Source organism: Medicago sativa, chromosome 8, assembly GCF_051527215.1.
Source record: "Medicago sativa cultivar Bolivia chromosome 8, Bolivia_mono, whole genome shotgun sequence".
NCBI lineage: Eukaryota > Viridiplantae > Streptophyta > Magnoliopsida > Fabales > Fabaceae > Medicago > Medicago sativa.
The window spans coordinates 41,165,034-41,177,091 of NC_140756.1; the positions used below are offsets into that span (position 1 = coordinate 41,165,034).

The following is a 12,058-nucleotide window of genomic DNA, read 5'->3' on the forward strand; positions in this document are numbered from 1 at the left end:
AAGGTGTTAATTTTCCTACTATTTTGTGGTATTTTGTGCTAAAAATAAATGAAAATTTGATTGATTTTAATCCCAATTGCTTGATGAGCACTTGTGACCTATACCACTTGATCTCATAGGGTTTTAGCTGCTGTTTGTGTTTAATATTGTTGCATATTGGTGAATTTTAGTTGGTTACTTAGCTTACAAGTTAGTTGTGTAGTTAAATAATGCAAATATGCTTAAAATTTGTTCTAAGATGCCAATTAAATCATGTTGCCTTAATTCCCATTCCAAGATTTGATTCCAAACCCTTAAAAATGTATTGGAATGTGAGAATTATAGGTCATATGGCTCTTGCATTCTATGAACAAATTTTAGTCATGTTTGCACTCTTTTGCCTTTATTTTGGTTTATTTTCTATCCTTTATGTTCTAATATTTCTCTTGCTTTATTTCCTTTGATATTGTCATGTGCTACTAACTCCTTTCATTTCATGTTTCATATTCATCACAAGCATATCCATTTCATCCCATATTCATCTCTATTCCTTTCTTGCAATTTAATTTGTACCAAAGTTAGAATGTAAACACTTAGGAGTTTTTTGTAATATTTTCCATTATGCAATTTCAATTTCTTGGCAAAGAGGCCATAGAATGTATCTAGGGTATGATGTAATAAGGACAATGGACTCTAATAATGTACACCGACACAAACACCGACACATGCACACACCTCACTTTAAATATAGCTAGAATATGCGTGTTTAGATGTATGTTTAGGATTGTATGTTTAGATGAATGCCTAGGCTTTATGTGACACCCTAAATCCCAAGAATAATTATTGCTATTATTTAATTTAAAAATAGAGTTTGATTCGCAGCGGAAAGTGTCAAATAAAAACTTCTCTAATGATATAGGAATTCTTCCACAAAATTTAGGATATCGCATTGACTCATAACAAACATAATTTATATTTCACTTCATTAAAAATTATAGTAATAATAACATCGAATCTTTTTCCTTTTGAAAATGTTTCATTTTACATCATAGACAATGGTTTTCTTGCACAAAATTAAATAAGTAAGCATATCCCTTTTCCCGTGTCACTATCAGAGTGGTGCTTTTCCCCAAAATAACCGACGACACAAGACAAGTCCTCACGAAAGACATGCACTTGACTCCAAGACTCATAACCTATATAACTACGGTTTCGCAACCGCAGGGCCAAGCCAGCAAACACAAACAACGAGGGGTGAGTTCCGAGAACATGTAATAGTATAAAAAAAAATGAGAAGAACACGTAAGCAATTAAGTCAAAGTCGTTTCACATCACAAACATAAAATTCAGAACCTTGAAGAATATACTATATCATCTCAATCTATATTAGTAGAAAATATCATTACAACTTAAGAACCAAAAAAAAACTTCACAAACACAATGTCACAATTCAATTCCAACTAGTCACAACACATGTAGTCACCAATAACCATCTTCATAAGAACATCAACAAATAATCACCTTCATCGTCTCACACAATTACATTAATAGACATCACAAAGTAATTCGTTAAAACATTACAACTTAACAACTTGACTCGACAACACGACTCAACTTGACAATGCACTCTTAACAACTTAACAACTTAAAATCATCGTGAAACTTCTTGATATGCAAATGCATGTGGTACCATTCAACAACATATATGAGCGTAATTAGGCTCTTCAACAAGTGAGCATAAAGCTGTCGGGCTTAAAGCCCCCAACGTATTTGAGCACAAGGCTGCCGGGCCTAAAGCCCCCAACTTTAATGAGCACAAGGCTGCCGGGCCTAAAGCCCCCAACTTTAATGAGCACAAAGGCTGCCGGGCCTAAAGCCCCCAGCTTTAATGAGCACAAAGGCTGCCGGGCCTAAAGCCCCCAACTTTAATGAGCACAAAGGCTGCCGGGCCTAAAGCCCCCAACTTTAATGAGTATACAATGGACTCAACTCCTACAACTTAGACATCTTAAACTTCTTAAACAACTTATATGATTCCAATAATTTGGACAACTTCTTACGACTTCACAACTTAGACCGACACTTACAACTTTATGACATTAATGGTTAACAGCATCAAACGATAAACATCAACATCTTTAAATAGCATCATTATCAAATACACATCGTTAAATAGCACTTCAGTTATACATCATCAATTAACACATCAATTTCACATCATCAAATAATTCACAAATTACACTTAGTCAAATAATACATCAACGATACTTCTTAAATATCACATCTTTACATACCACATCTTTAAATCATATACATCTTCAAATATCACATAGTCAAATAATATATTTCATTTACACATCTTAAAATGATACATTTAGCACTATGGTATCCAAGACACATCTATAAGGAGAATAAATCTTATTTCAAACACATTCAAAGATAGTAAGAATAATTTCAATTATTATCTCTATAAAATCACCTAAAAAAAATAAACTATTATTTATACTAGGCATACGGCACCACTACAATTCCAACTTCTAATACATAACATCACATCTATATCAATCATTAAATAAGTCATCAATCTAAATAGTTGCAGCAAATCAAGCATAAGCACCCACAAATTTATCCATGACTCAAATACCATATATTCACATAGTTTAAATCAAGCAACACCTTAATAATGTTTCTAATTCTTCTTTTAACCTCCCACATCTAAATTTGAACATTAATTAATTATTCTGTCAAGGGCTACAACCGTCGCGGTGAGCCCCGAATGAACTTTGGGAAATACGGCTTTCCCGTTCATCCCAATTAATTTACACTCACGATCTCGAACTCTTCTCTCTCACCCCATACCTCGAATAAGAGAATCCACAATCCAAGAGAGCAAGGAAAGCTCGAAAATAAAACACACGGGAATGAAAGTGAAGCTGAAAATTACGACGAGCACATGTTAGAGTCTAATTTAAATCGAAAGGGAAACAATTGAGAAGTTTTGCTGAAAAGCTCTCACCGTCGAAGAGGTATTGGAACTAAGGAGAAACTACATAAACCCGCTGCTACTTGACTCTCGGAATAAAGAAAATAGGTTGGAAATATATTGAAATTTAGGGTTATTTTTTTTTTATATTGTTGATTGTGAGAGATATTGAATTTCATAGAGGAGACTTAATGTGCGGCGCTACCAGGGATGTAGAAAACTAGGTTACATGTGTGTGTATATATATATATATATATATATATATATATATATATATATATATATATATATATATATATATATATATATATATATATATATATATATATATGAAGGAAGGTGGAACCAAAAACTGTTGACGGCACGTAAGTGGAAAGAAAGAAACTCCAATTAGGTTTACGGATGATATATATATACTACTATCCTTTCAAAACAAATATAATAATAGGCTACTTATTTAATAGAAAATACATAAGGTATCACATATCACCACAATCTATCTATATATAATAATTAAAATACACAATCTATCTATATAATAAATAATTTAGTAATTTGTTATTTACAAAATTTAATGTAAGCTCAATTATCAAAATATAATTAACAAAGTAATTAAGTATTTTAAATAGCTTTACTATCATTAAATATAAGTAAACTACTATGCAAAAACTCAAATCAACCAAGTAGATAATTATCACATCATATCAAATATATACATTATAATCATAACTAATCACAATATTATTTATTTTTAAGAATAGGAAATTTGGGGTGTTATAACTCTACCCCCCTTAAAAGAATTTCGTCCTCGAAATTAAGAGCACAGGAGAAAATGGATTTAAATATTGTTTAAATATTTTAAACTATAAAGTATTTTCAAACATTAACACACCATAAGTCTCACTATAATACATCAAAAAAATCAAAAATAAGTTTTTTTTTTCCTAAAGACCCTCAACAACGAAAGGAAGAACTTCAAGAATCACAAAGGCAAATAAATCAGTTATATAGCCGCAACACCAAAGCTTAAACAACTAAATTACAGACCACAGTAGATGAAAATAATAGCTACCAACTGATCATAGTTCCACTCATAACAAACATAAATTATAACCCAAACATAAATTATGAATCTAAACATATAGAGAACCAACTAGAGCACCAATAAATCACTTTCTAGACTGAAGTAAACTATAACACATAGACTCCATGCACTAATTTTAAAAGTGCAATATAAAAGTTGAAACAAGGTTCTAAAATCTTTGCCAACACGCTACATGTATTTTTTTTTTCTTTCTTCTCCCTTCTCTTCTCTTTTCTAAAAGAGTAAATTTATCGAAAGGACTCAATTTCAAGCACGAAGTAAATAAATTACAACCAACGTTGCAAAAAAATAAATAAATAAAAAAAATCGAACTAACGGAGAAGAGAGTCAATCAAACTAGTCCCCTAATTGGCTAATACCAAAACTACTACAACGGCACCAACAAATTAGACACTCAACACAAGGCCAGCCACACAAAACACAAGTCTAAAACCTAAGAACCAATAAGCACAATTAAAACATAATTTAGTTTAGAAATCTTATGTACCAATTGAACAAGGTTTTAGGGTCTTATTATAAGAACAAAAGTCATTCACAACCAATAACATTAGAAAATACTATTATTTAATTTAGTTGAATCGAATAAAAATAGTAACACAAATAATTAAATCATTGGTTCCATTTGCATGCTCAAGTCATAATTTAGTTTACATTGTATAAAATAAAGATAAAATACTCTACATAGAAAATACATTTTTTTTTTCATAGTTAGACTTATTCAAGACTACACACATTGACACTACACAAGGTAACATGCATAAAATACCAGAAGCACACTTTTTTTTTTTTCCAGCACAATATGTGAACCTCTGCACAAGCCGTATGTTCCCGGATATAAGCAAATATGGAACGTAAGAATTATGCAAATCTTTGTAGAATTGTAACTTATTTACAGTAAAGCATAATCATAAACAAATAGGATGCTACTTTATTATCATTTTTTTTAAACATGCAATTAAAGAAACAAAATAGGATACAAAAATCACAGCAGAACAAAATCACAATAGGTTTATACCTTCAAGGATTTATACCTACAAGAGCGTAAAAATCACACAAGAGGGAAAGAAAAAAAAAATCATCACCATGCAGTATTTAGAAGCACGACAATTTCTCATTAGGAGAATTAAAATAAGAAACAAAAAAACACATATGCAACACCACAAAAGCAGGTAACTCAACTCACACATTTCATTCTTTTATATGCAAAACTACCAAAACAGAACAAACAAGACAAAATAGAAAAAGAAAAAAAACTACTACGACAACTAGTCCCACAAAGACTAAGAAGAAGGACCAGTTGCAAAATCACAGACCAACTATCAAATTTCAAAACCAAAGTATGAATTCTTGAAACCTAAAAAAAAGAACCAAACAATAACATCAAAGCTCTGCATATGTACCGAACATCAACCCGAAAACGAAATTTGTCACCAAAAGAGACCAATACCCAATGATACATAGCAGCAAAACGAACTAGATCAAAAAATTCAATCAACCCAAAAACCCACAACAACCAAAAGTTATCCCCAAACTACACTTCTAATGAACATTATAGAAAGAAGAAGAGAAAAAAAAAATATAAGCAAAATTAAAATAAAATGTACTTACTTTAATTTTCTTTTATATGCAACTAAACTCGTAAATTTTAAATTCATCACTAAAGCTTCACTTGGCATCAAAATATGGAAGTAAGAATAATCTCACCAAATAATCAATGGCACACACGGATGGACTATTTCATGACATCTCCACATAGCACACAACAAGCACCATAGGCACATAACACATCATAGAAGGAAAACAACCACACAACTTTTTTTTTTTTTTAATGGTGAAAACTACCAGACAATTGACAAGGATGCACACAAGCACAATAGACACATGACTGACACATAACCCACAAGATTAATTGGACAGACCTGCTCTGATACCACTATGTGACACCCTAAATCCCAAGAATAATTATTGCTATTATTTAATTTAAAAATAGAGTTTGATTCGCAGCGGAAAGTGTCAAATAAAAACTTCTCTAATGATATAGGAATTCTTCCACAAAATTTAGGATATCGCATTGACTCATAACAAACATAATTTATATTTCACTTCATTAAAAATTATAGTAATAATAACATCGAATCTTTTTCCTTTTGAAAATGTTTCATTTTACATCATAGACAATGGTTTTCTTGCACAAAATTAAATAAGTAAGCATATCCCTTTTCCCGTGTCACTATCAGAGTGGTGCTTTTCCCCAAAATAACCGACGACACAAGACAAGTCCTCACGAAAGACATGCACTTGACTCCAAGACTCATAACCTATATAACTACGGTTTCGCAACCGCAGGGCCAAGCCAGCAAACACAAACAACGAGGGGTGAGTTCCGAGAACATGTAATAGTATAAAAAAAAATGAGAAGAACACGTAAGCAATTAAGTCAAAGTCGTTTCACATCACAAACATAAAATTCAGAACCTTGAAGAATATACTATATCATCTCAATCTATATTAGTAGAAAATATCATTACAACTTAAGAACCAAAAAAAAACTTCACAAACACAATGTCACAATTCAATTCCAACTAGTCACAACACATGTAGTCACCAATAACCATCTTCATAAGAACATCAACAAATAATCACCTTCATCGTCTCACACAATTACATTAATAGACATCACAAAGTAATTCGTTAAAACATTACAACTTAACAACTTGACTCGACAACACGACTCAACTTGACAATGCACTCTTAACAACTTAACAACTTAAAATCATCGTGAAACTTCTTGATATGCAAATGCATGTGGTACCATTCAACAACATATATGAGCGTAATTAGGCTCTTCAACAAGTGAGCATAAAGCTGTCGGGCTTAAAGCCCCCAACGTATTTGAGCACAAGGCTGTCGGGCCTAAAGCCCCCAACTTTAATGAGCACAAGGCTGCCGGGCCTAAAGCCCCCAACTTTAATGAGCACAAAGGCTGCCGGGCCTAAAGCCCCCAGCTTTAATGAGCACAAAGGCTGCCGGGCCTAAAGCCCCCAACTTTAATGAGCACAAAGGCTGCCGGGCCTAAAGCCCCCAACTTTAATGAGTATACAATGGACTCAACTCCTACAACTTAGACATCTTAAACTTCTTAAACAACTTATATGATTCCAATAATTTGGACAACTTCTTACGACTTCACAACTTAGACCGACACTTACAACTTTATGACATTAATGGTTAACAGCATCAAACGATAAACATCAACATCTTTAAATAGCATCATTATCAAATACACATCGTTAAATAGCACTTCAGTTATACATCATCAATTAACACATCAATTTCACATCATCAAATAATTCACAAATTACACTTAGTCAAATAATACATCAACGATACTTCTTAAATATCACATCTTTACATACCACATCTTTAAATCATATACATCTTCAAATATCACATAGTCAAATAATATATTTCATTTACACATCTTAAAATGATACATTTAGCACTATGGTATCCAAGACACATCTATAAGGAGAATAAATCTTATTTCAAACACATTCAAAGATAGTAAGAATAATTTCAATTATTATCTAATAAAATCACCTAAAAAAAATAAACTATTATTTATACTAGGCATACGGCACCACTACAATTCCAACTTCTAATACATAACATCACATCAATATCAATCATTAAATAAGTCATCAATCTAAATAGTTGCAGCAAATCAAGCATAAGCACCCACAAATTTATCCATGACTCAAATACCATATATTCACATAGTTTAAATCAAGCAACACCTTAATAATGTTTCTAATTCTTCTTTTAACCTCCCACATCTAAATTTGAACATTAATTAATTATTCTGTCAAGGGCTACAACCGTCGCGGTGAGCCCCGAATGAACTTTGGGAAATACGGCTTTCCCGTTCATCCCAATTAATTTACACTCACGATCTCGAACTCTTCTCTCTCACCCCATACCTCGAATAAGAGAATCCACAATCCAAGAGAGCAAGGAAAGCTCGAAAATAAAACACACGGGAATGAAAGTGAAGCTGAAAATTACGACGAGCACATGTTAGAGTCTAATTTAAATCGAAAGGGAAACAATTGAGAAGTTTTGCTGAAAAACTCTCACCGTCGAAGAGGTATTGGAACTAAGGAGAAACTACATAAACCCGCTGCTACTTGACTCTCGGAATAAAGAAAATAGGTTGGAAATATATTGAAATTTAGGGTTATTTTTTTTTTTATATTGTTGATTGTGAGAGATATTGAATTTCATAGAGGAGACTTAATGTGCGGCGCTACCAGGGATGTAGAAAACTAGGTTACATGTGTGTGTGTATATATATATATATATATATATATATATATATATGGGTTATGATAGAAGACACCCTTTGGTGGTGTCTTTTATCAAGCAACACCTCAAGGTGTGATTTTCACTTTTTAGTTATAACTTTGATAAAAGACACCTTCATAAAAAGTAGTTGGTGTCTTTTAACAAATGCTCATAGAGTAACTTGATAAAAGACACCTTCATAAAAGGAGATGTGATTTTCACTTTTTAGTTATAACTTTGATAAAAGACACCTTCATAAAAAGTAGTTGGTGTCTTCTATCATAACCCTATATATATATATATATATATGTGTGTGTGTGTGTGTGAAGGAAGGTGGAACCAAAAACTGTTGACGGCACGTAAGTGGAAAGAAAGAAACTCCAATTAGGTTTACGGATGATATATATATACTACTATCCTTTCAAAACAAATATAATAATAGGCTACTTGTTTAATAGAAAATACATAAGGTATCACATATCACCACAATCTATCTATATATAATAATTAAAATACACAATCTATCTATATAATAAATAATTTAGTAATTTGTTATTTACAAAATTTAATGTAAGCTCAATTATCAAAATATAATTAACAAAGTAATTAAGTATTTTAAATAGCTTTACTATCATTAAATATAAGTAAACTACTATGCAAAAACTCAAATCAACCAAGTAGATAATTATCACATCATATCAAATATATACATTATAATGATAACTAATCACAATATTATTTATTTTTAAGAATAGGAAATTTGGGGTGTTACACTTTATACTTAGAAAAATCAATTTTCCAAAAAATGTGAACAACATCATTCAAACTCTTTTTCATAATAAACCTTGGGATCAAAATCCCATTGTAATTTTCCCTTTATTTTCTTAATCAAATTTTAATGAACTTTAATCATGCTTAGACCATGTTTTGCAAATAACTAATCCCACCTCACCTTTTCTAAATCTCATGCCCTTGAGGCCTCTTTCTATTCTTCAAACTCCATTTTCAAACTTAAAATCAACCAACAAAAACAAAAACATTTTTTGAAGAGAACTACGGTGGATTTGATCCCTTAAACGGGTACGTAGGCAAGGAACAAAATTCCTTCAATTCAAATAAAATAAAAATCCAAACACATTCTTCTCCCTCCAATTCTTCACTTAGTAAACTTTTAGGTGTAAATATCATTTTCAAAATAGCATTTAAAAATAAAGCGCGCGCGTAGAAATTAAAGACGGTTCCTATAGGATACTATAGTCGTTATGGGTGCCTAACACCTTCTCGTAGCAAAAACAACTCCCGGACCTCGATTCTCAAGGGTTTTGCTTACTTTTTCTCTTCCCAAGAAAAAATAAGATATCACCGGTTTAAAAGGTTCAAACGTAATCAATGTTTGACACCCAAAAACCAAGATAAAACAATATATTAACCCAAGTTCAACATCAATCATGTTATCATACTTCTATCATAACACATCAAGTATAATCATACCTTAAATCATCATCAAAATTCATCATTTATAACATCTATCGACATAAGAATTATTCACCTTATTCCTCATTTAGCCTAATTAACTCGACAAATACAATTCATCATTTCAAAAATATAAAAAGGAAATCATCGACACCAAAGAGATCATCAAATCACATATAATTCACACTTCATTATTTTTCACCCAAATAAACATCATCAGTTAAAGTCACCAAGTGTACAAGTATAACAAAACATCATCAAGAGTACACAATTCGCCAAGTTCACTGATGCACATAAACCACCAAGCACATATTCAATTAATTCACATGATTCACCAATGCACAAAAGCAAGTATGACATTTGTCAAGTTATGCAATGCGCCTAGACACGACTCTATATGCATGTGGTACCAATTCAACACCGAGGTTGTCACCTCAAGATACATATGTAGTCATAATTGTTGCCAATATGAATGCAAAGCATTCGGTCGTCACCAATATGGACATAAATATCCGGTCATCGCCAATATGAATACAAAGTATTCATCGTCGCCAATATGGATATACATCCGACACCAACATCATGAATGCATGAACATATGACTCAATCAATGCATATGTTCAACAACAAGTCGTCAACAATCAACATACATGCATACACCATCAAATTTGTCGCCAATTGCATGTAACAATTCGTCACCATTAATCAATCATCGTAATTAAAATCATCAACATCATTATAATCATCATCAAACATAATTATATTTATCACCAAACATAATCATATTTATCATCTACTAGTCATCATCAAAAGAAAAACCTTCATTTCATAATTCATAAATCATAATTCAACAATAGTCATCACCAAACCATTAAATTAAATTCACCAAAGAATTATCATCAACAACTATCACCCTAAAGAAATATCAAAGTTTCAAATTCACATTTCACCTAAAAGACGAACATCTACCCACATTATGATATACATCATCTTAAACACCCAAGCATTATCAATTCATTCACACTCTATCATATTAAAATGAATTCAAAGTCTCCTAAAAGTTATCCGACCATAAAGTATCAATTTGACAAAGTTCGTCTAAGTTTACAACCAACTAGCATTTTCCGATTAATTCTCCAAAATCAAAGTAGACAAGTTCAAACGCCTCAACCGAGTATATACACAATTCACATATGAGTGCAGTAGCATATACATATATGTTTCATAGGCCAAATCCAATAAATACCAAAATTCTCGAAGTTCGTATCGTTTCTATCATTTTCTAAGTTATTCCACAAAACAAACCAAACAAGTTTGAATGTCTCAACTAAGTATACACACAAGTCACATATGAGTGCAGTAGCGTAAACATATACGTTTCATAGGCTAATTCACATCAATCCCAAAGTTTCACAAAGTTTGTATCGTTTTGCCGTTTTTCAAAGAATTCAAGTTTTCAAAGCAAAAGCAAAACCAAGTTAAAGTTCATGATTCTCATCCAAAACATTTTTATAAATCATAACAATACTAGACAACTCTAGTCCTACCCTTTTTCCTTGAGAAAATGAGTTTTAGGAAATTTCATGTTCTTGAACCATGTTCAAAAGGTTTATGATACGATCCACGAAACCAAGTTCAATCTAACTCAATTGATGTTTCCAATGGTTTAGAAGGTTTAAATACATTTAATTACATCAAAAGAATTAGTTTGGAAGGTCCGGATCGATCCCCTAAAGCCCGGAACACCCAAAACAAGGAGTGTTGTCACTGAGCAACTCGCTCTAAGTGAGATTCTCGCTCTGAGCCAGTTTTCTTCAGAGCAATTCCCCTGTTCTGGATGAACTCTTACGGGAATACACAACTTTTCACCCAAAACCCCCAATTTTGATCACTTCAACCCCAAATTCAACCCTAAAGCTTATACACTTGATTACAAACATCAAAAGGCATTCAAAACAACAACAAACACCAAATTATAACACCAATTCATCACAAAATCATTATCTAGTTCATTTTCACCAAAAACCACCATTTTCTCATTTTTCATTCAAACTTCAAAACAACCACACCAATTCAAATTCTATCAACATAACAACATCAATAAACATTAATGAAGTGAACTCAAACATGTTTCAACAACAATCACACACCAATTCATGATTTTCACTCAAATA

At 31.9% G+C, this 12,058-nt stretch overlaps 2 long non-coding RNA genes across 2 annotated transcripts; both read right to left on the minus strand.

Annotated features, from left to right (window-relative positions):
• Nucleotides 1-928: 928 nt before the first annotated feature.
• Nucleotides 929-3,177, minus strand: LOC146899145 (uncharacterized). The gene is made up of 3 exons (XR_015022050.1): nt 2,996-3,177; nt 2,839-2,912; nt 929-1,183 (listed from the first exon to the last, which is right to left on the minus strand). It is a non-coding gene; the product is annotated as an uncharacterized LOC146899145 (long non-coding RNA).
• A 2,961-nt stretch (nt 3,178-6,138) lies between these two features.
• LOC146899146 (uncharacterized) lies at nt 6,139-8,380 on the minus strand. Its single transcript, XR_015023454.1, has 3 exons — nt 8,205-8,380; nt 8,048-8,121; nt 6,139-6,393 (listed from the first exon to the last, which is right to left on the minus strand). It is a non-coding gene; the product is annotated as an uncharacterized LOC146899146 (long non-coding RNA).
• Between the last annotated feature and the right edge of the window lie 3,678 nt (nt 8,381-12,058).